Genomic DNA, 10506 nt, shown 5'->3' on the forward strand with positions numbered 1-10506 from the left:
CACAAATTGACCCTTATCCATTGTAAGACATCTCAAGACTTTTATTTGTAAAAGTGATAAGCATCAATTGGTATTCATGAAACTTTGCAGGCGGTTTCAATTCGATTAAATAGGCTCTTCTGTTATCATACTTTTTTGGCTTCATAGATTTATCCAAACAATTAATGTGTTGTAATTAGTGCATTAATGCTTTCTTTAGTAGGGATGACAATTTTTACCCTTTTCAACGGCCTGATAGTTTGTGATTTTACAACCTGTATGGGTATGAATAAAGTACAGTATTAGAAGAAACCCAATCCTCCCCAACCCATATATTGTTGGAAAGCATATAAACTTTAGGTATTATGTGTTAAATTTAATAAAATTTTAAATTTTATGTGAAGAACAATCGATAATTTATGTATTTTTTTACGTGTCTTAATCAAATAATTGAAAATTTTATTTATTTATGTTATTTTACTTATATATTGCTTATATATAATAAGAAATAATAGGAAATTAGATGTTGGGAGGATAGGATTAGGGAGGGTTTTGCATTTTCATTGCAGGGAGGGTTTAAATTCTCAAATTCCAAACTGCTACAGGTTTTAGGGCAGGTATGGGGCTGAACGATTTAGGGAGACAGTAGGTTTTAGGGAAGGTATGGGAGAAGGATTTAAGGAGACAATAGAATCTAAAAATTACAAAATTCTTCCCGAACTTGCCCCATTGTCATTCCGATTTTTTAGCTTTTAAAGGGAATTTCACTTGTGGCTATTGAAGCTATTTTTGTTGGTAGTTGAATAGGTTCTTGGGCTTGTGTTACTGTTTTAAACAATATAAGCAATATTAAAAAGGGAAAATTCTTGATAGGTATCCTATACTTTAGGTTGAGTGCCAATTTAGTATCCAAACTGTGACAATCTAGTACTTGAACTTTCATTTTGTGACAATCTATTACCTACCATTAATAGACCATCAATTATGTATATCATGTGACTTCATATGCAATTTAAGACTTTTTGAAAATATTAAAATTTCCCTTAAAAATAAAACATTGTTCATCATCTTCTTTCTCAAGAAAATAAAACAGAGTCCAACTTTTTACTTTCAATTTCTCATTACCGCCGGAACGTGCTAATTATCTGCCTCAGCTTCCACGGAAGATTATGGCCTCTCCTGTGAAGCTGAAGGTTCTGATCTCTCTGGAAACTTGTTACGGGTCACTCACAAGAAAGGACACCTGGCAAGGATAATACACCCAAAGGATCAGGCCACCTGAGGTTGTTACAAAACGGTTGTCACACTTATATCGCCATCATTTGCATTTCGATATTCCGGTACTTGATTCCTATTATAACGGCACAGAGGTGATCCTCTATATATTTTGAACCATCAATGTAATGAGGATATCCATCAATCAATTACTAAACCTTTCTTTTATTTCGTGCCTTTTGAGAGTTGGTCTCGAATTCCCTCTTTGAGCGGCGCTCCGGCGTTATTGCTCGAGGGTGTTACGTATCAGTTATCATCTCCGAAAAGGGTACGTAACAAAACCCTTGTTGCTGCAGATCTCGCACACAAATTTGTTGGTTGTCAATAGAGTTTTAGGGGATAAAGTAATCACTTCAGCATCTGGGTCTGAAATAAAAAAATGAAAGACACATATAGGGAGATTAATTAGAATCAGCTGCAAGAAATCCAACACAATATTAACGAAAATTGAGAACAAGGAGGGGTTTCCGGGGAGATTTCTTTTCTTCTTGATATTCTGTTGTTGCGGCTGCTGAGAAATGACAAAGAACATAGGATTCAAGCTACTTAAGTCATGAACTCTAGTACCAGAAGAGACACTAGCTTCCTCGGATAAGAAGGTTGAATTGGACATGGTTGCAGGAAACATGCTTGTGAATACAACTCCAAGCAAACAAAAAACAATAGGTTCGTCAAAAGAACCAGGTTCTGAATTGCAAGACCAGGAGGGTCGCTTCTCTGATCCGTCTGTTTGCGATCCTTCCAAGGAATTCGATAGCTGCGATGCGGTTATGCTGGAGAAATCTCAGGATGTAAATGGAGAAGGAGAAGCTTTGGCGTCACCGTCACCACCTTGCTGATGCCGATACGCTTCACTGCAGAATTTCTAATCCCGTCAGCCTGCAAACATAGGCCTTTCTGCTCAAGCCCTGACATGTAATTCTTAACTTCCTTCATGATCATCTCCTGCATCACTGATAGAAACTCTGTACTAAACGGCATGAACGGCTTCTCAACCGGGCCCGTTGGTGATGCGAACTCGTTGAACGGTGAGGCGCCGGGGACACCTGTTACAATAATACGGCCGCCGGCGGTGGAAGAGATAGTGGCGATACTAGCTGGCTAGGGTTTGGCGGGTTTGGCGCATGGTTGGATCCGGAGACATGATTCGAATTTCGAAACCTCACACGAGTCGGCTCTGGGGAGGGAAAGACTCAGAAAGTGGGAGGATCGTTGGTGGAAAACGATGTTCCAGCTGTGGTTGCGGCGGCTGCTGAGGAGGTAGGATACCGCCTGTCCTCGCCACAGGTCGATAGACGTGAGAAGATGACAACACTGGAAGGCTAGAATCACTTACGTCGGATCCAGAAGGACTGCTAGGCTGCTAAGATAGAGAGCAGAGACGGGTGGAATCGTTAAGCCAGCGCTCACCGATCTCTTTAACAGCTGACTTGCTAGTCCGAATAGACAAAGAGACTGGAATTGGATATAACAGAATGTTGATAAAGAAAATTAGATGATAAAAGCCATTTGTGTCTTTTCAATGACATTTAACTGTAAATTAACACCAAGTATTAAAAATCGTCGCAAAAAGAAAGTTTAGATATTAGATTATAGTGTTTTAAAATTCGGGTTCTAAATTAGCATTTGGCCTAAAATACAGGATATTTATTGGAAATTTTTTTTTATTAAAAATGTATGGATTTTTTTCTATTTTTTTTACGATTTTTTTGAGTATGTAAATCGAACTGCCAATGGGCAATATTCATAATAATGGCTTATTCTGTTATGAGGCGTGTGATGAAGAGGTCTGTTGGGTCATACCCTGGGTGGTGATTTTCTGATGCTTGCACTGGTTTTTTTAATGCTTCTTTTGAGTATGTAAATCAGCTGGTTTAAGGGTGCAAATGGGATACCCAACTTGAACAATTTATACAGCATCGATCCAGAGCCTTTGGGTGGGATTCGTGCAAATTTTGGCAAACGCTCAACTTTGTATTAGGTTTCTTTACCTTTTCCTATCTTTTCCTTCAAATCAAACATACTCTTAATCTTTTTGTTTCTCTCGCATTTTCTAACAAATCAAACGTAGCCTAAAAGAAACAGTCAGTTTGGACACTCATAGAATTTCCACCAGACACAAACAGCAAAGCGAAAGCCCTCCAAATGGGCATCAAATCTCACCAACTCCCTCCGGGGTAAACGAGCCAAACTGCCAATGGTTATGAGGTTACTTCGATACACATAGCCAACCCTTATTAATTGGGTGTGGGCCACAAATTTTGGATCCATGCCAGCCTAAATGTATCCAATTCAGGCCCATAGATTTATGACCCATAAAGAATTAGTCCATCTCTTCAACGTATAAATCTTGAAAGTTATAGTAGGAAAGAAAGCAAATCCATTTTTTCCATCTATGAAAAAAAAAAAGATTTTGATATTATTAGTAGAGTTTTGTTAAATTTCACATACCCGATTAGTTCTAATTGATGGGTGGATCCGGATATGGACCGAGGCTTGGAAGCTGAGCTGATGCTCCCTAGCAAAAACCTCTTTCCGGGGATCCTTATTTGTTAGTGGCGCACATGGGCTGGCCATCAAATTGGCGGTAGGGATGCAACTTGGGCGGGTTCGGGTTGAACTTTTATCAAAATTTTAATGGGCTTGGGCCTTCAAGCAGTGTAAAATGCTAATAGGGGCCAACCTGAGTTGCACCTTTAATTGGTGGCATTCAAGCCTGGCTGGCTGGGCCATAAATCTTCGCTGTTGCCAGCCCAGTTGCGTATAATCGAGACCAGGCAACAACCGGCCAAACATGGTCTGTATCTCTCAGTCCATGATCCAGGTCCAGTACTCTTAATACTCTTATTCATAACCAGTTTCCAAGCCTACAGTGCGTTTGGATCTTCTACCCAAAACACTACAGCTGCATTGAGAACATTTTCGGAAAATGACAACGGAGATGTCTTTGATGTGTGGTGTGTACGGCTGTAGTGGTGTGCATTGTTTTAAAAGGCTCTTGAAGAGAGAAGCCAAAGGCCTAAGTCTCAAGGCAAGGCTAAGAAAAAGGCCTGGCCTCAATAGCCTTAGACCCACTAGCAAGGCTTAGGGCCTGAGTTGTTGAGGTTTACGCCTTTGGGCCTTTGGCTTAGGCCTTAACTATTGAGCATGTTAATTGGAAAATGAAGGTTTACATAGGGGCAAATATAAATTTAAGACAAAAAAAAGCCTTGTTTTTGTATATATTGGTGTAATGAGCAAATAAATAAACATACAAATAACAAAAAAATGCATATAAAATGAGTAAGAAAATAACTTTCTTTGTTATTCATACTTTATTCTTACCCATTTGCCCATTTATCTCATACTTGATAATTTATTTCTTCTAAAGCACATGCATAATATAGATGGTCTTTCTTCACTAATGCATACTAGTGCAACAAATGAAATAGGAATGCATTGTTCTTAAAACAATGTTGGTTCATATCCCTAAATTGGAAGTTTGACTTCTATGCTTTTGTTCTTATTGGGAAAAACAAAACTACTTTGGTAAGATTCTAACCCAAATTGTTTTGTATCTTTGGGGTGCCGATACCCTTTTTTAAGGTATTTAAAAAACCCTTTTTAATAATTAAATAATATAGAACTAACCTTGTACAATTAAAAAAAATTGAAAAAAAATGTATTCAAGGTTCAAAGTGGCAATACTCAATACATCCCTTTCAACATATTGTATGGATACTTTGAATCATGAATCCATGTTTAATATATCATACAAGCCATATAAGATCCTAATTTTATGTTTTTAGGTCTTTATTAGTTATCGATTATATCATTTTCTTTTTTTTGCTCAAGGTTTATGCCTCAAAATGTCTCGAGGTTTACGCCTCACCTTTATAAGACACAATCGCCCTGAACCCAATTTATGTCCAAGTCGGCTGGGCAGTGCCTTCCATTTTCAAAGCCATAAAAAGAACCAAGACTTTGAGTGGGCTAAAGAATGCCAGCTCGTGTTTGATGAGCTAAAAAAGGTACTTGAGTTCCCCGCTTTTGCTAAATAGGTCGAAACCCAGAGAAGAAGTAAAACTCTACATCTCTGTGAGTGACAAGGTAGTCAACTCGATCCTAATCCACAAAGTAGATAGAGTGCAGCGACATGTCTATTACGTGAGCAAGGTCCTACATGCCAGTTAGACTAAGTATCCCAATATCGAGAATCTGGCCTTTTCGCCGGTGCTAACAGCCTGCAAACTGCTCCCTTACTTTTAGGCCCACACCATTGTAGTCCTAACCGATTGACCTCTGTGGCAAGTTCTTTAGAAGCCCAAGGTCTTGGGAAGGTTGACAAAATGGCCAATCGAGCTTAGTGAGTACGACATCCAGTTTGAGTCGCGCAAAGAGATAAAGGCACAGGTCCTGGCAGGCTTTATCACTGAGTGCACGTTCAACAAGACAACACCTGAGGTTGCCGAGCCTATGACCACCTTGGAGGCTACTACCAGTGCGACACCCGACTTGACTTGGGATGAGAGCCCTAGATCCTCAATATGGATGGCTCATCCAACTAGCGTGAAGGTGGATCCAGACTAATCCTCTATGGACCCAACAAAGTAAAACTGGAGTACGCTCTTTGATTCGCATTCCGAGCCTCGAACAACGAAGTTAAGTACGGGGTGCTGATAGTTAGGCTATAATTGGCTAAGGAGGTTGGCACGAAGCATCTCGTCGTGTGTAGCGACTCACAGCTAGTGGTGAACCAAGTGAACAGACAATATGAGGCCCGCGAGACCTCCATGTTGGCCTACATGGCCAAGGTTAGAGCCTTAGAGAGCTCCTACCCAACTTCCACTATTGGTACATTTAGCAAGTTCCAAAGTCTAAAAACACCAAGGTCAACATGCTCTCTAAGCTGGTCGGTGCGACAAACATTAAAAAGAGGACAATTTATATCGAAGACCTGCCACGACCTACCATAGAAAGGGTGGCAGAAGAGGTCGTTCCCATCATGGCCGTGGAACCGAGTTGGATAGACCCGCTAAACTATCTGTGCCACAGGACCCTACTAATGGAACACAGAGTAGCTCAGAGGGTAGAGCGGCAATCAACTCTCTATGTTATCATTGGCGAGTAACTGTATCGTAGGTCGTTCATGCTCTCCCATTTGTGTTGCTTGTGTCTAATTGAAGTGAACCAAGTGTTAACGTAAGATCCACGAAGGTCTCTATGGAGGACACTTGGGAAGATACAATGGAGTTAGTTCAGAAGTGTGGTAGGTGTCAACAACACGCTAACATACCACATCAGCCCACTGCCGACCTGAGGTACTTGACCAGCCCATGGCCATTCGCATAGTGGGGGATAGACATACTCGGTCCCTTCCCACTTGCGATCGGGCAGAGAAGGTTCTTAGTCATCGCGGTGGATTATTTTACTAAGTCGGTGGAAGTCAAGCCATTGAGTTCCAGAATTGGTGTGTCAAGATGGGGATCTATCAGAATTCATCGTGGTGGCCCACCCTAAGGTGAATAGTCAGGTCGAAGTGATGAACAGGGCAATACTCCACGGACTCAAAGATCAGCTCTCCCGAGCTAAGGGTTGGTGGGTGGATGGGCTGCCTAGTGTTCTATGTTCCTACTGAACTACCATCATGACAGTGACCGGCGAGACTCCCTTCAACCAAGGTTCAAAGTATCGACACGTATCAGCCCATACCGATTGATATGTATCATGCCGACGGCTTCCCAATACGCCCATCCGGGGGTTGTATCAGGTTAGACCATGGTTTAAAGGGTAGTCGGGACTTAACTTGACCCCTCTGAATTAGTTTTGAAAAAAATAAATAAAACATAAAAACATCGATACAAGCCGATATGCCCTATCGATACCGACGTATCGACCTGTGTTGATACTTTGAACCTTGCCTTCAACTTGACGTACGGGACGGAGGCTGTCATCCCAACTGAGATCAAAGTGCTGATCTTGCGGTCTGAGACATAAAATGATGTAGCTAACGAGGATGAGCTGCAGACTAACCTCGACCTAGTGGAGGAAGTTTGTGATTTAGCCTACATTCCGACCGCAACATACCATCAGTGGGTAGCTTGGTACTATAATGCTCAAGTTAAGAGACACCAATTTTGAGTTGACAGCTTGGCACTCAAGAAGGTTATGATACCTGAGCCCGGCATCGGAAAGCTAGGTCCGAACTAGGAAGGCCCTTATAGAGTTCTAAGGGTGATCGGCAAAGGCATGTATGAGCTCAAAACGTTGGAGGGGAGGTAGGTATCCCGTGTGTAGAACGTTGATAATTTAAGGAGATACTACCTATGAGGAGTTTGAAAGTTTCAAGCTGTGTCCGTGAGAGAAAAAGTATAGACCGCCCACTATGGTGACTTGGTCAAATTGCTAAATGAATAAGGGGAAGCCAAACCACTTTCAGCTCAAAGTCCCCTTATGTTGACCTTGGAAGATATTGGCAGCTCGGTAACTTGATAGCATTTCAACTTAGATGAGGAGATATACAGTTCGACAGCGTTTTGACTTAGCCGAAATTGTAAGTATAGTCACTTTGGCATCTATGCAATTAGTGCACCTTGTCACCTCGGCTTGTGTTCTATAGTTAGCCTGTTTTTTAAAAACAGAAAATAAAAGGTGTAGAGGGTGATATAGAATAAGAAACGGCCAATTTCATTGAAACAAAAAAGGGAAGAGTACATTGCTACTCAAAAAAAAAAAAAAGAAAAGAAAAGAAAGGGGAAAGTAGTGTGTAAAAGGGGGGGGGGTGCAAGAAAAGAGGCAGTTTAATCATTAGCATCTTGCTCTCTAATGCCCTTTCAACCTCATCCTCACTGTCCTCCATGTCGTCCAAAGTGTTTGGCTCGACATCCATCCGGGTGCTCACATCGTTAGGAACTAACTTGGTCGAGATGTGCTCAAAGTTGAAGTTCGGATGCAGTTGTTGGAGGTAGCGACAACATAGGAGAAATCCCCTCTTGAGATAAGGTACAATAGCCTCTGTCTTTGTGCACTTTAACTCGGGCTACCTCTGGAACTCCTCGATGTTGAGTTTCTTCACCCGCTAGATGTCCTCAACATACTTAGTCCGCCTTTCTTTGAGCTCTCGAGCCTGCTCGACGATGTTGCTCCTCACCTCCTTAAGTTGGCAAGTCAGGCTGGATGACACATTGAGGAACCGTCAATGGTCTTCTTGGGCTTCCATCTGATCACTTTCCAGGTGCAACTAAAGGGACTCGATCTTAGTTGTCATCTACATGTTGTTAAACTCCATAGTGATGGCGCGGTCATATAAAGCTCGGGTCATACAACTTGCCTACAAAGAAGAAAGAGTTAGCTAGGTGAACATCCCTGAATATCATGCTACCGAGGTCGGTGACACTTCGCTAGCCGAAATCCCTCCCGTCCTCAGGAAGAAGTATGCCGGTGCTCACCTCAAAGGTGATGCAATTATCTCAGATCGTATCCATGGCGGTGACATCCCAATTCAGGAGGTAGACCTGGCCACGCGAACTGGACTCTCATAGGCGACGTCAGGGGCAGAGCAAATTGGGTAGGCATGGTCGCAGGGTCGATGGAGGTCAAACCTAAGGGTGGCAATTTTCCCCATTTCCTCGATCCCCATGGGGATCCACCCTGAATGGGATGGGGATGGGGATGGGGATGATTTTCCCCTCGCGGGGATGGGGATGGGGAAATTTTCATCCCTGTTAGCGGGACGAGGAGAGCACTCCCTACCCCACGGGGACCCCGATCCCCGCCCCGTGGGATCCCCATTAATATATGTATATTGTATGCATACGTTATATATGTATATATGTGCACATACATCTATATATTAATATTTAAAAAAATATGGTTGAATATGTTTGAATCTTTTCTAATAGGATTGTAAATTTTAATTATTTTATTCTTGTTCTTTTTAAATAAAATAAAAACAAAAACAAAAACAAAATGGTTAACATTATAAAAAATCATGGGGAATGGGGATCCCCGTGAGGACGGGGATGGGGATAACCTTGTCCCTATTAGCAGGGATGGGGATGGGGAGAGGCTCCCCGTCCCCGCCTCACCCCATTGCCATTCCTACTCAGACTGATGTGATCGTCGTCAATGTTCACCATGTCGGGCTCCCTAGCTGGCATCCTCTCCGCAAATTCTTGCTCCGTCTCTGAAGCGTGAATAGACCCAGCCACCCTCCTGTTCTTTGTGGGAGCCTCCTCATTGTAGCCACAACAAATGTAGTGTTCAACATACCTGCTAGAAAGGAAATCGATCTAGTTAGATTGAAAAATCTAAAGATATTGGCATAGTAAAGTACCATACGGGTGACTTACCCACGGGACTCAGTCTGGCCACAACGAGCATCCGTTCAGCCAAGAACTTGCCAGCTAAGGAGTGCCATTCTACGAGGAACAAAACCTGGTCTGCTAGCTTGTCATCGAACTCAATGTTAGGGACCCTCCTCACCTCACTCCTCCAAGTGGTATCCATGGGCCAGTCGTCTTCCCAGGAGAAGAAGAAGTACCTCGACTTCTAGTTTGCCACTTTTGAATGGAAGCTGCTCAACATCTTGTAACTAGTCGGTAGCTCAGATAAAAATAGTAAGGCTTTGGCAGAGCTCGTGGAAGATATCAAATTTGAGCTCAAAACCGAGGTAGAAATAAACAGATATTGTCCCTACAAATGCCCTAGTGGAGTTCGAGTGAAGCTGCCCTAAGGAGATGTCGTAGTGTGAAAGCACCTTGTAGATAAAAGGGTGTAGTGGGAAACAAAGCCCAACAATAAGCGGCTCTTCGAAAACGTATACCTTAGTCCACCCATGGTTCCAAGTATGTTGATCTTCTCCAGGAAGAATGAAGCCATATGACTTAGGGGTCTAGAAGGTTGCTATCAAGGCAATCAATTCCTCCATGCTCAGTTCGGTAGGTCCGAACTCCGACCTAGTCTTAGGTTGTTGAGAGGTTGAGCCTCTCTATGGGACCTTCGTAGCTCTTGAGATGAGGTCCCCGAGTGGCCTGGGGATACTCCCTCTCTGACCCACTAGACATAATGCGGAAATGAGGACTCACCGGGAATTGAGAGAAGATTGACCTTGCGAGAAAGCCGAACTCATCTGCGAGCTACTCGAGATCTCGTTCAAGCACTCCTTCAAAAGACTCCAAAAATAGTGCAGTGGGGACTCGTTGGGGGCCCCCTATTTATAGGGAAAGAGCCTTGAGATCGACGACGGAGATGTGTCCCATCCGACGACCTAGA

At 42.6% G+C, this 10506-nt stretch overlaps 1 pseudogene; it reads right to left on the bottom strand.

Moving 5' to 3' along the window:
- Positions 1 to 571: 571 nt before the first annotated feature.
- On the bottom strand, positions 572 to 10113 carry LOC148790661 (uncharacterized; annotated as a pseudogene).
- Positions 10114 to 10506: the final 393 nt, after the last annotated feature.

The sequence above is a fragment of the Nelumbo nucifera genome, chromosome 6 (assembly GCF_055504915.1).
Source record: "Nelumbo nucifera cultivar China Antique chromosome 6, China Antique-T2T, whole genome shotgun sequence".
Classification (NCBI taxonomy): domain Eukaryota; kingdom Viridiplantae; phylum Streptophyta; class Magnoliopsida; order Proteales; family Nelumbonaceae; genus Nelumbo; species Nelumbo nucifera.